The following is a 14,771-nucleotide window of genomic DNA, read 5'->3' on the forward strand; positions in this document are numbered from 1 at the left end:
ATAAGAAAATGAAGGCCAGAGACCTGAAGTCACTTGTTCAGTGTCACATAGCCAGGAGGTGGCAATGCTGGGCCCAGATCCAGAGTGTAGAGTGGAACCCTCACTGGAGATACAGATCCTGTCCAGACCCCAAAGCACCACTCACAGTCTGTTCTGCCTCATTGCTCAGCAGGGCCGAGAGGACAGAAGACCAGAGACTGGGAGCTGAAACAACAGAAATTCATTCCTCCTGGTGCTGGACCCTGCAAAGTCCAAGATCAAGTCAAGTTAGCTGGTAAGGTTACTGGTGAGGACCCTCTCCTCCCGCTGGCAGATGGGACCCCTTCTCCCTCTGTCTTCACGTGGCCTTTCCTCCACGGGCACGCACTCGTGTGATTGCACACACACAACCCTGTATCCTAACTTTTTAAGAATAACTTGATGGCCAGTCACCTTACGCTGCAGGGACACATGCTCTTGACATGCTATCTTTCCCACAGTGTGGATTGTGGGGGATTATTGTGCACAGAATCAATGCCAGCTACTCTGAAGTCAATGTTAGAGAACACTCACACTGCTCTGTATGTCAGTTTTCTTTATGCAAAGTCCATTTGCACTACAGGTAGAGATGGAAAGATAGGTTTTTTTGTTGCTTTTCAAACTTTTCAGGTGTTTTTCTGTTTGAACAGAATCACTTTTTTTTTTTTTTTTTTCAGAGCCAGGTGAAGTAGTGATCCATCCTTCCAGAATGGATAAGACCATCGTGTAATATCTCCCACCCCATGGAGAATGTCGAGCACATTCCTGGGTAGCAGTGAGAGAAGAAAGAAGAATTTCACACAGGGAAACAACAATAATTCCAAAACATAGAACCAATTAAGAACCTTCCTCCTGTGTTTTCAAGAAACTCTCTTACCAGCAATTAGCTACATAAAATCAACTATCATCAAGTTCGATTTTGCCAAATTGAAACTGATGATAATACACAAAATAGTTGGTTTACCTTTTCCTGTTTACAGAAAACAAAAGTTGATTGAGAAAATCAAGAACCTTGTCAAGCATATGTGAGGGAGGCTTTTCTTTTTCTTTTTTTTTTTTAAAGAAAAAATAGCGTTCAAGATTTTAAAAATTTTTGAAAAAAATTATCTTCATTTAAGAAGCAAACATTGCTGTCCATTCTGTGTTCTGTTCTCATTAGTAGAGGTGGACAATTCAGGGCAAACGGTTCCTGCGGCCACAGTGAACCCTCTTGCACCCTGTCGTCACTGAGCACGGGGCTCATCTGAAAGGACTTAGAACCTGGACACAGAGTAAAATGAACTGACCTGCACGGACATGATCTGGGACGGTGACAGCACCCAGTCCCACATGGTTCTAAAATCCATCTACTTCCCTTCTAAAAGTGTCTGTTGACTAACAAGCAGTGTGATAGTAAAACTTGTAGACTGATTGCTGGATGCTGACTATTTCTATCTATTCATTAAAATAAGCCCTACTGGGAGCTCTGAATGTAAGTAGGCATGTGAAAGAAATTTATAAAACCCACCTTTTCCCCAAATATTATCTTAGTCAAAATTTCCTTCAAATTTGCATTGATTCAGTTAATCTTAATTAACAACATCACAATGGCTTTAAATTTGGCATCATGTGACCTGCTGACCCTCTATAAAATGCTTTACATTAATGAGAAGTATAATACTAGATGTTTTGTCACATTTCTTTTGACTAATAATGGTCATTCTTCACCCCCAGCTAATATTTTTAAATAATTGTTACTATAAAAGATCATGCACAAAATCACATGTATGTATACGTATCCTGTCAAAAGATGCAATTCTGCGATTTTCCATATACCTCCCATTAAAAATGTTGATATTCTTGGCAAGGAAGGCCTGTTTCAACCAAGGTATGATTTAATCAGCATGTGGAAATATTCATTTTACATATGGGTGAGGGAAAGGAAACATTAAATGGAAAAGAAAATGCATTGTCCCCTGCAAGGGTATCGATTCGATCATACAGTGGGACTTCACTACTGTATGTTACTAACAAGAATCTTTGGTTTGGCCCCTTAGGGTCAATTTTCCACTATAATTTCAAACATTTGAAAGTCATATTCTTTCACCAAGTTGCAAAATTATTCTTTTCTTGCATCAAAAATTGATTCTTCTGAGTGTTTTCCATTTTTGCACAAATAATTTATTGGTAGATGCCTTTATGAGACAGTAGGAAATATGCTTACCTCTTCAATATCCTTTTAACAAAAAATGGACTGGAATCTATCAGGAATATTTAATCACATCAGGAGGGAGAAAATTTGACTACCTTGTTATTTTCTTATGAAAGTGTTGAGAAGGAGTACTTTCTAAATCAGTTCCGATCTTTGTTAAATCTCTCTCCCTAGAGAGAATGTCGATCCTTAACTGAAGAGACAAGGAAAACGTATCTTCTCTTTATACTTTCTCTGCATGGTTTGCATAGAAAAGCACAGGAAAGAGAGAAAATGCTAGAAACTCTGCTGTGACCAGTGCTATAGTGCTGTGTGTGCAGTGACCTCTACTTTGTTAGTTATTGAAGGACATAAAAGCAGCATCCTTACTATTACTAATGACCTTCCATTTGATGCCTGCTGTAGGACTCTTTGAAAGCAATGATTAAGGAATTGGGAAACCTGTGCTCTCCTTAATTACAAGGTATTTAAACAATCATTTGTTTCAGATGAACCTTGAAGATCACCTTCTGTCCACTCATTCCATCATTGTACAGATGAAGATCGGGAAGGGTGTGTCAGCCTGGGCTCAGCAGGGAAACAGCCAGTAGGATATATACATCAAGGGTGGTTATGGATTGAGTGGTGTCACCCATGGAATGATGAAATCCTAACCCCCAGGACCTGCTAATGAGACCTTGTTTGGAAGCCTTTGTGGATATAATGAATTTAAAGATCTAGAGATGAGATTATCCTGATTACCTGGGCACACTCTAAACCCAAGGACAAATGTCCACGGAAGAGACACAGGGAGAAGAGAAGCCATGTGAAGATGGAGGCAGAGACGGGTAAGCAAACACAGCTGGGCTAATCACACTGGCCCACCTCCACTCGTGTCCTCTAGGGTTTTCCACCGGCTCACCCCAGTGCCCAAAGGCTCTCTTTCAGTTTGTTTTGGTGGAGTTGAGTTTAACCTCTCTCCCCTCCTGCAACAGTCTTGAAAAAGTCTTCAACTGTTTAGCACAATTTTTATTTGGCAGTTCACCTACATCAGGGCTTCTTGATCACGTGCACCGTCATGAAGGGTCCTGCACACGAATCAGGGACATGATTAAATCCTGATACCCTCAGCATTCAGAGCAGCCGATGGAGCCAATGTGCCCAGAGCCCCGGCTAGTGACCTCTGGGCAAGGAACCTCTTCCATTTGCCTATATCCATTTACATCAATACCGTTTTTCTTGTGAACTCTTAGAGACGGGAGATCATTGGTACAGATGATAGAGAGCACTGATTCCTTACTTGATATGCATTTCTGGAATTCTTCCTATGCACAAATATTGCATTCAAATCTGAAGTGTAGTGAAGAGTAGGAAGGATAGGAAGAACTAAAGTGCCCATAAGGAACTAGAATATAACATCACGTAATAAAAATAACAAAAGGAATAGTTCATAGAACGTAAGGACAAGCTACACAACAGTACAAATAAAGACAAAAAAGAACTGCATAACTTAAATTGGAAAATAAAAGGATGTCAGGTAAAGTAGACGTAGCATACTATGGAGGGAGTGAGGGCAAGATCGAGTAAGGGAACACAGTTGGGTGAGCTGTGAACAGTGTTGTTCTGGGAAAGCTTCACAAAGAATGCGAGTTCTCCAAATCTGATCTTTGCTGTGGGGTGAAATGTAAAATGTACCTGCAAACTTCCATTTGCCCCCGAGGGGAAAGCAGACAGGCTACTGAAGGTTTCTGTGTTGACCCAGAACTGCAGCCATGCAGTCTTCAAGGGACCGGCTCCATCAGAGAAGAGGGTAGGTGTGCCTGCAGAGGTGTTGTCCTGGTGTGCAATGCTTCCCGACCTGTCCTGCCCTGAAAGCTTTCCCTGAAATGCCCCTCTGCTCTGCTCTGTAGGCTGCAGGCTGAACGCTTCTGAATATTTTCTGCATCTCAGCTTGGGGGAAGTTGGGGTTAACCTGGATTTCCAGACTTGTGACCATCATTACCTACCTTATAGCCTGAATTCTGAAGATGCTGATGCTATTTTCTAGAAGAAGAAAGACAGCTGCCCCTTCCCTCACCTCTGGCTCACCCATGGCCACTCCAGTTATTTTGTATTAGAACCTCTTGTTCTGTAATCAAGCTAACTGAATCTGGAGGTCTCACACAGACCACACAAGCGCTGGATGGCAGAGATATTCAGGCGGCCCCTGCCTCCCTCTCCTTCATTCAGCAACTTCATGCACGGGGCCCTTGCTGCGGGCCAGGCACCGGGCTCAGCCCAGGGTGCAGTTATGAAAACACCTGCTTTTTCAGATTTGAAAGTCCATTGGGGAGACCCAAAATATGCATGCAAGTGATGCAGGGAGGGCCAGGGGCTTCTGGGAGAAGCAGGCGGCAGCCAAACCAGGTCCGAAGGAAGGAGAGGCTTCTCAGAAGGGACGTGTCAGCTGTCGACACTGAGCAGGGATGGGCAGCTGACTGTCTTCTCACCCCCAGGTGTCCACACCCTGCATTTCCCAGCTCCCGAAGGGCCCCCAACCTGGTGCCTCATCCTAGCTTTCCTTTCCCAGGAGACACTGCATTTCCCCTGTCACTCCACGCTCAGTCCCAAAATGAAGGAAGCAAGCCCCTGTGTCATGTTGTCTTCAGTCCTTTGTAAATCGTGGTCACAGTCACGTCATCTGGGATACCATTCTGACTCCACCACGAACAAGCTTTGTAAGCCACGGAAGCCACATTTTCCTTTGTGAGTCCCACATCCCTCAACTGTAAATGGGATAATGCATGACTGTCCTGACTGCTTTACGGAGTGAAAAGTGGGTAAACAGTATTTTACACATTAAATACGTTAAATAGTATTTTACACATTAAAATCACATTTTAAAGGAGGAATATTACAAATTTCTGTTAGGCAATTTGCCTTCAAAATGCCCAATCCTTCCATGTCTGTCCTTGATAACAACCTGCGCTCCCATCTCCATTATCATTCCAGCTAATGTGATTGCTGATACGGTGAGTGCACATAGAGATCCTGTAGAAATATTGTAGAAAGTCGCTTCACCTGCCCAACAATTCTATGATATCAGTGTTACCATATCCCAAGTTTGCCAATAAAGAAATGAGTCAGGAGGAGATTAAACATCTTGCCAAAGGTCCAGAGCATTTGTGCCTGTCAGCACATCACGTCTGCCCTCCCTCATCCCCTGACTATTTGCTTCTAGACCCTCCCTTGCTCTGCCCTGGAACTGTTTTCTGTGGTCCACAGGGAAAGGCAGAAGCAGGCTGTCCCGTCCTTTTCTTGATGGCACCACAGCAGGGCTATCTTTTACATGCTGCAAGCACAGAAAATTTCTAGCCGCTTCTTCAACAGGCAGGCACACAGAGTTACAGAGTTACAGAGTCCTGTTCTAAGTCACCACCGGGAGAGTGATCTCATTGAGTGGTTCGGAAGCGGCAGATGAAATGGAAGCCTCCTGCCGAAAGTGCTAGATGTCCTTTTAAACAACAGCATCAACCTGTCTTTACAGACAGCAGCAGGTGAATCCATCAAGCCTCATGACTCATTGCCTCTATTCCAGTTTCTGGATTAGTTTCAGAGAAGCAAATAAAGAAAATATGATACTATCAGAGAACCTTGTGTCTTTTCGTTACCCTGGGAAGTTTTCACTGCTGATTATCACCATAGATGCATAAGATAACCATGAGCTATGTGCTCATTCTCTCAGTTGAAATTCATGGGAAACTTCCTTTGAAACAGACAAGAAATGGCGATTCCTGGACGGTATAAGCTTTGGCTTGCTCTGTCTTGTGCATTTTCAAAGGAAAACTGAATCTGTTACCTTTTGGGGCACACCTGTAATATTCTGTACATACTAAAGTAATAATAGAAAAATTAAGATTATGAAATCATGAGCCAAAAAACCCCCAAATTATTCAAATAATGTAGTCATCTCAGGAAGCTGTATATTTGCAGAGAAAAAGTCAAATCACTGATTTGCTGAATGACGCTGGGTCCTGCCTGTCTTGCCCACTGCATGGTGTAGCATGAGTTAGCTCAGCACCTGGAGCCTGGTGAACCGACAGGGTACGGAGTGACTAGCCCATAGTGGTGCCAGCAGAGAAAACCCTAAGGTGCTGACATCTGGGCTTTGAATATTCCATCTTCCTAGAAAGGCTACTTATTTTTTTTTTAATGTTTTTATTTATTTTTGAAACAGAGAGAGACAGAGCATGAGCAAGGGAGGGGTAGAGAGAGGTGAAACAGGCTCCAGGCTCTGGGCTGTCAGCACAGAGCCCGATGCGGGGCTTGAACTCACGGAGTGTGAGATCATGACCTGAGCTGAAGTCGGACGCTCAACCGACCAAGCCACCCAGGCACCCCTATGTTTGTTTATTCTTAAGAGAGAGAGACAGAGCATGAGCAAGGGAGGGGCAGAAAGAGGGGGAGACACAGAATCCGAAGCAGGCTCCAGGCTCTGAGCTGTCAGCATAGAACCTGACGTGGGGCTCGAACTCACGGACCGCGAGATCGTGAGCTGAGCTGAAGTCGGACGCTCATCCGACTGAGCCACCCAGATGCCCCAAAAGGTTACTTCTTATAAACAGAAAGCTTCTGTTGCTGCAGTATTAGCCCCATGATTTCCTTCCATAATCTCAATAAATGTCTTAAGTAGTGGAGTTCGCAGTGTGGAACCTCTGGGAGAACTTTCCGTGGTACATCGAGTCATGCCTAAGTACCGATCTTTATTGGACCATAAGAGCCCCAGGAGCACTGGGTGTCCACGGGGGGAAATAATACTGGTTTGACAGGAAACGCAGGTGTGTGTGGCAGTGAGTTGAATTTAGCAGAGGGTTCAATGAATGGGTGCCTTGTGTCAACTCTTTGCTTGGAGTCTTCTCTAATAAACCTTCACTTATGCTTGGCCGTGTGAGTTGACCCTTAATTGACATGCCTTACTGATTTGACATGCCTCATGTAATTTATTAATTTCTCAGTCTATAAATTGGAATAAAACTTCATGCAAGTTCATGTAAGAATTAAATAAGAGGGTGCATGGGTGGCTCAGTCGGTTGAGCGTCCGACTTCGGCTCAGGTCATGATCTCATGGTTCATGAGTTCGAGCCCCACATCAGGCTCTGTGCTGACAGCTCAGAGCCTGGAGCCTGCTTCAGATTCTGTGTCTCCCTCTCTCTCTGCCCCTCCCCTGCTCGCGCTCTGTCTCTCTCTGTCTCTCAAAAATGAATAAACGTTAACAAAATTTTTTTAAAAAAAGAACTAAATAAGGAAATGAATGTAAAATACTTAACACCATGACTAGGCCAAAGCTTGTACTCAACTAATACCAGAGCTGTCTGTCCATGCAGTGTTTGGCCAAAGACCTCGTCCACCGCTGCTCTCAAAATGGAAGATGTTGTTCTTCCTCATTTCCACAGTGACTACCCCCCCCCCACCCACTTTAGCTTTTTTCCCTAATTAACAGACCTAACTCCAACCGCATGTTAGTTGTTTGCAGAAATTATACCGTGTCTCATGGACCAAAATTTATCAGTTAAAAGTATGGTTCCAAAATGGCACTGACTCTGGAGACAACTGCAAAGCAGCAGCTCTCAGAAGACACTGGGCAATGGAAGCCTCATTCACTGAAAGATTTTGAAGATGATAAGGATCTTGTTGTCTGAGTTTTGTCTTGTTTGGATGCAATTACTGAGATGTCAGATAATAGTCAATCATGTCTGGTCTCTTATCTCAGTTTAATTCTATCAACAGTTGTTAGGCAAATGCCTCTCATCAGAACACAGTGCTGGGTGCTGCAGACAGAACAAAACTCAGTAAGTTTCAGAAAGTCGTGGGGGAGTAATAAAAAATAAAAGCGTCCAACTTTGACTCAGGTCATGATCTCGAGGTTGTGGGTTCAAGCCCCACATCAGGCCCTGTGCTGACAGCTCAGAGCCTGGAGCCTGCTTCGGATTCTGTGTCTCCCACACATACTCCGTCTCTCTTGCGCTCTCTCAAGAATAAATAAACATTAAAAAAAAAAAAAACCCTATAGGATGTATTAGTTACGATTATCTTAGGAGTGAGGACTGAAACTGTGGCTGAGTGGGAGGCTCACCCACAGGGAGGGAGGCAGCAATAGTACAACTGAAAGTAAGAGCACTTTAAACAACATAAGAGTTTATTTCTCTCTCACAGTCAAATCTTAGACTGACTTAGTCCCCAACTGGCAAGAAATATGACAGCAAAAGAAACCTAGGCTCCTGTGTCTGATTGCTCCAACATGTTTTTTATTCCCAAAAGTACAACGTGGTGTACGATAGCTGCTGGGGCTCCAGCCATTACATCACAGTCCCACACATAATACAACATACACTCTTGTAGAAGAAGCCCCTCCCCTTTAAGGATATGTCCTGGCAGTTGCACATACAAGTTCCAGTTGCATTCCATTGGCCATAACTGGTATGGCAGCATCCAGGCAAAAGAGGCTGAGGTGTGTAGTCTTTGGTGTATCCAGCTAAGACTTGGAGGTACAGTACTGTGAGAAAAGGAAGGATGGGGATTTGGGGATAATAAGTCTTCACCAAACACATGGAAATAAATAAATGTAAGGTAAGTGCTGTGCAGACACTAGAAAATTATGGGTTTGTTTTTCCTTTCCGGAAGGCTAAGAAGCTCTAAAATCAAACCAGCTCCTTGATAACACTGCCAAATTACGCAAATGCTGACCCTTCTATACACTAAGATAATGCCAAATAATGATAAAAATGAAATTCTGGCAGCTAGATGCTTCAGGCACATCGTGAACTTATCCTGGAAGATCCATCAGGGGCAATTTTCTGAGAATGTAATGACATAAATTCTTAGCCTTGGGATTTTGGCATTTTCGATCTTCCATGTGAAAATAGTAACAAACAGTTATCATGACAATTGAAGAATGAAATTCAGGGGGCGCCTGGGTGGCTCAGTCGGTTAAGTGTCCGACTCTTGATTTCAGCTCAGGTCTTGACCTCAGGGTTGGTGGGATGGAGCCCCGTGTTGGTCTCTGTGCTGACCGCACAGAGCCTGCTTGGGATTCTCTCTCTCTCTCTCTCTCTCTCTCTCTCTGTCTCTCTCTCTCTCTCTCTTTCTCTTTCTGTCTCTGTCTCCCTGTCTGTCCCTCCCCCATGTGCTCTCTCTTTCTCTCTCTCTGTCTAGCTCAGAAAAGTGAAGAAATAAACTTAAAAAAACACAACGAAATTCAGGAAATGATGCCTCTATTCTATTACTAAGAAATGAAAATCACAGGCCCAGATGACTTAGTCTAGATTACAGTGAAAAACAGACCCCAAACCAAGGCAATGACATTTATTGAGCACATAGTCTAGCACAGGGCACAGGACACTAGTTTTTCTGCCCCACACAGGCTCTGGCACCTACTCAATTCTGCTGTTGTGGCATGAGAGCACCAGACACAGCACAGAAACCAATGACGGTGGATGTGCACCAATAAACTTTGACTATAGACGCTGGAATTTTAATTTAATAGAAACCCCCTGTCACAAAATATTCTTTTAAAAAATTTTTTTCAACTACTTAAAAAAGTAAGCACGTATTAGCTCACAGGCCATGGAAAAACAGGCAGTCGCAGGCTCGGCTGACTCCTGGGAATGCACATGAAACACATAGTCTCTAGTCCTGAATTGAAGATCTGCAGTTTTATGCCTCCAGGATACATTTCTGTCTTGTTGTCGGCATAGTCCCTACATCACCAGTCCTATATCAAAACCAGGTTGTCCATCCTGAATATTCACCCACTTTCCTACTGACACCTCTTGATACGCTACTTAGCCTAGTGGAAAGTTAACACAGACACTACGATCTGTTGATATTTACCCTTTCCTTTCCAACAGTGTGATTACCACCAAGGACAGATGTCGTAGACTCTGGGTCTGGAGTTCTTTCTTGTCCAGCAAGAAAGTGGGACGCAGGATTAAAATGCGGGAGATGGCTAATGTCTGGGAAAAGACAAGAGCTCCAGTTAAGGGTGCTTGCTCTGTTTTTATTAGGATCAGAAGGCTTACAAACATGGTGATGGACGTGCACAAAGGGACTGTGAATTGGTGAACATTAACTCATGGGCTGAGGGAAAGGGGGTTTTGAAGACACACAGGGTTAGGGGTTTGGTTAAATACAAAACAAAATCCTGGCGCTGGGCCTGAGGCTCCACCTCTGTTTACCTAAACTGGTCTAGGGGACAATACAGACAGAGCATGCTACGCTACCACAGGGCCAAGGAGGCACCTTTCTTTTGCTAATTAGCTCCACTCTGGGCAACTTCGCCCTGCAGTGGTCTATAGCCCTATTTACCTGTTTACCTAATTTTGTCCTTCCTTCCTGTGAGAGCAGCTTTCTGCTATAGTACTAAGTTGGGGGACTTTTCTGCCCTGAATGCCTAATCTTGTTTACCTCATATACCTTTGTATTGGGGGCCTTTGCCCCTCCTTCTCTATACTGGGACCTTGGTCTCCACCCTCTCCATACTGGGGCCTTGGCCCCGCCCTCTCTATACCTATTTACCTAATCTTGTTTACCCAAACTTGGGTGTGTGCATCCTCGCATTCTATGGCTTTGTAATTCTTTATGCCTTGTTAATCCATCAGTGCAGGCTCAGGGAATTCCTAAACTTATTCCCCTCAGAGAGAGAATAAATAACTAAATCTAAATCTTCCCCATTAAAATGAGAATGTGCTTATTCCCAAACTCCAAAATACGTGAGGAAATCTAACAAAAATCTAAAATCTAAAAAATCTAAAATAGTATCCTTAAAAATTAACTTAAGATAATAGTTTGACAACAATCAAAATAGGGATGTTTAGAATGGCATGTAAAAATTAAGTAGGAGCATTGTTAAAACAAAAACTGAATTCACCAATTCCAGAAACCTGATATACTCTCTCAGAAATGGACAGAGGAAGCAATGATACAGACCCAGCAAAGATAACTAAAATGTGAACAATTCAGTAAATTGTCACCATCTATTCCATATCAACAAAACTAAGCAAAGCACATGTACTATGGTAATGAACATCAATGAAGCGGATTGAAAATGTGTGGCAAAACTTTCTCTTCATTTTTAAAAGTCTGATGAGAAGGGATTTTTAAGATAAAAAGTGTGAGCATTTCAACTGTTTTCACCATATTTGGTGAGATCTGGGCATTGATATAAAAGCCATACCTTAGAACCCCAAATCAAGTCAAACTGGTCAAAAATTAGGTTTTAAACAGTTGAAACCTCAAATTAAGCCATTGTTTTAAATCTTTTTTCAAACCAAATGTAAATACATGCTAATTCCAGGAACATCTCCAAATAGTTTTAAATTATTTCTAATTGGTACTCTTATAATTAGAACTAAAGCAAACTTATATCTAAATATAACAATAGATAATCACTACATATATATATATGTGTGTGTATATATATATATATATATATATATATATATATATATATATATTTACATATTATGAAAACTCAACTTGTCTTTTGGCTTCTAGGGATAAAAATATTTGATTCTTTAACTTAGTTTACATCACATAAAATATATGTCATGAAATTCATTTCACGCTACCCCCATCACAATGTACTCACTTGCAAATTTGATTTTAGTTTTTTAAATATCGTGAATGATTAATTTCTAGTTCTTAAATAAACAGTGCTTGAAAAACTCATAGAATATTTGAGAGCCTAATGTTTTCAGTAAAAGAATATATCCAGGGGAAAAAAGTCCATCTACATTAAATTGTAATAAATTTCTTGTATCTCTGATATGGAATTTTTCTAAGTAACAGTAAGACAGAAGATTAATTTCAGAGTGCTCTAGACCCTAAGAAAGTATCAATCACCACAAAGGTGTAGTGTGCTTCACAACATTCACTAATATTCAACATTACTCTTTATTGCTTATCCAAATCCTGAAAATAGCTATTCAGCAATACATCTCTACAACATGGAGACAGATAAAAACTCAACAAAAATTTTTATTTTTTTAAATTATTTTTTAAAGTTTATGTATTTATTTTGAGAGAGAGAAAGAGAGCACGAGCAGGGGAGGGGCAGAAAGAGAGGGAGAGAGAGAATCCTAAGCAGGCTCTGTACCATCAGCAGAAGTTGGACCCGGGGCTCAGTTCCATGACCCTGGGATCATGACCTGAGCCCAAATCAAGAGTTGGACACTTAACCCACTGATCCACCCAGGCACCCTTACAACAAAACATTTTAAAATCTTACTAAAGGAGTTAGAAGAACAGTTTCAGTGCTCTGTTGTAGAAGCTGGAGCTAAAAAGCCTAAGTTATAGAGTTAACACTTTTTTGCAAAGCAGTAAACATATATGTTATTTTTCTTTATGAATGAAATATTTTCTTGCAAAATACTTTCTTGTGGCAACAGTAACTCATTATCCAGCCCTTTGTTAACACCCTTCTCATTCCTCCCCTTTCTCTTCCATCTCTTCCCTTTCTTCCTCTGTTGCCCTTTCCCTCTCTTCCCCTCCCTCCCTCCTCCTCCCCCTCCTCACCTCCCTCCCCCTCTTCCTCTGCTTCCCCCTCTTCTTCCTAGTCCTTCCATCTTGTCTTTAGTTCAGTTACATATATACATAGTTTTGAAAATAAAAGGGAAATTTTGGTTTTGAATGCAACAGTTCTAAATCATTTCACCAAGGAGTACTTCTGATGGATATACTGGTCTGAACTTTACATTAAATTATGAACCTAACAGTAATTTATTGCTAATGTAGATTTTTAAAAGCTTCATAATAGTCAAACACAATATTAAAAAAACATGAGCTTATGGTTTCAGGATATTGATAACTCACTAGCTTGCCTACACTTATGTTCAAGATCTTTATTGATAAATTGGCTAAAGAAAGCTAACTTAATCTTTAAATACTGAATAATGGTTTTATTTTGCTTAGGCTAGACAGATGGTCCATCCATGTGATATCATTTTCCATGTTTAATTCCTGAATTCCTTCAATCTTCATAGTTTCCTAATAAACTACTAATTCATTTTACTGAATAAAATTATAAAAATTCAACCTTTTATTGAAAGTGTAAAAAAAGTATATTATAGAATCAAAAATAAGGCATTTACATAACATTTCAAGTGTAGATGTATTTATTCTGGCTCTTCAACATTATTCAAGATGAAAACAGCAAACAAATAAATTGTCTAAAATTTTCCCAGTCTAACAAATGAATGCTCCAGCCATCAACATGCCCTGATCTTCTATGTTGCTAAGGAACATGGAAGCAAAACGCATCAATCGTGCATTTGTTTCTGAATTCTGTTAGTTCCCAGCTGGAAGGTGCTAGAACATGTTTTCCATTTTGGAAAGTGCATTTCCATTTCCATTTCCTGTGACATGCTTTTGCACACATTGTCTTGCTCCATATTTTCAACTTTCAGTGAAATATGACTGTGACACTTTTTTAAAAACATCGTTTTCTATGCTAAGTATACAGTGCTCACAGCTTTGTCTAGCAGGTCCTTTATGTTGTATTCTTTGTGGAATTGAGGATGTCAGAGCTATTACTGCACTCTTACATTGCTGTGCCTGACAGCTGTTCTTTAAAAAAAAGTTCTCTGCTAAGATTTTGTCATTCAATTTTGTTCTGGTTAGCTAAGGTGAACTTTTATAAACAGTAAGAAACTTGCATAAAAGTTAAGCTGCCCGCAGGTCTAAAACTCCTGCAGAAGTTTCTCTATCTTCTAAATTCTGGTAGGAACATTGTCTTGTCTTAAGAAGATCCAGTGAGTAAAGAAAGCAAATACACACCTATTAGGGTGGCCCAAATCTGGAACACTTACAACAGCAAGTACTGGTGAGGCTGTGAAGAAACAGGATGAGAAAGGAATGCAGTACAGCCAGTTCTGAAGACAGTCTGAGGGTTTTTAGAGAGCTGAACACCCTCTGACTGTAGGACCAGCTATGAGGACAGTCTGGGGGTTCTTAGAGAGCTGAACACCCTCTGACCATAGGATCAGCTATTGGACTCCTTGCTATTTCCCCAAAGGAGATGACAACTTCTGTCCACACAAAAACCTGCACACAAATGTTTATAGAAGCTTCATTCATAATTGTCAACACTTGGGGACAACCAAGATTGCCTTCAGCAGGTGATGGATAAAGAAAAGGTGGTCCATGCAAACAATGGAATATTACTCAGCTCTAAAAGGAAATGAGCTATCAAGCCATGAAAACACATGGAGAAGATATAAATGCATATTAGTAAGTGAAAGAAGTCAGTCTGAAAAGGCTACATATGTAGAGTAGGATCCTAACAATATGACATTTTGGAAGAGGCAAAACCATGAAGACAGTAGAAAGGTCAGCAGTTGCCAGGGGTTGGGGAAAGGGAGAGAGGACACATTTTTTTTCAGGGCAGTGAAACTCTTTTGCATGATATAATGTTGGCTTCCTGCCTAAACCCATAGAATGTACAACATCAGGAGTGAACAGAATGTAGACTCTGGACTTTGGATGATAATGATGGGTCAGTGTAGTTATGAGAACTGCTCACTGAAGAGAAGTGAAGATGCAATCTGTA

This window comes from Panthera onca, chromosome D2, assembly GCF_046562875.1.
Source record: "Panthera onca isolate mPanOnc1 chromosome D2, mPanOnc1 haplotype 2, whole genome shotgun sequence".
Lineage (NCBI taxonomy): Eukaryota > Metazoa > Chordata > Mammalia > Carnivora > Felidae > Panthera > Panthera onca.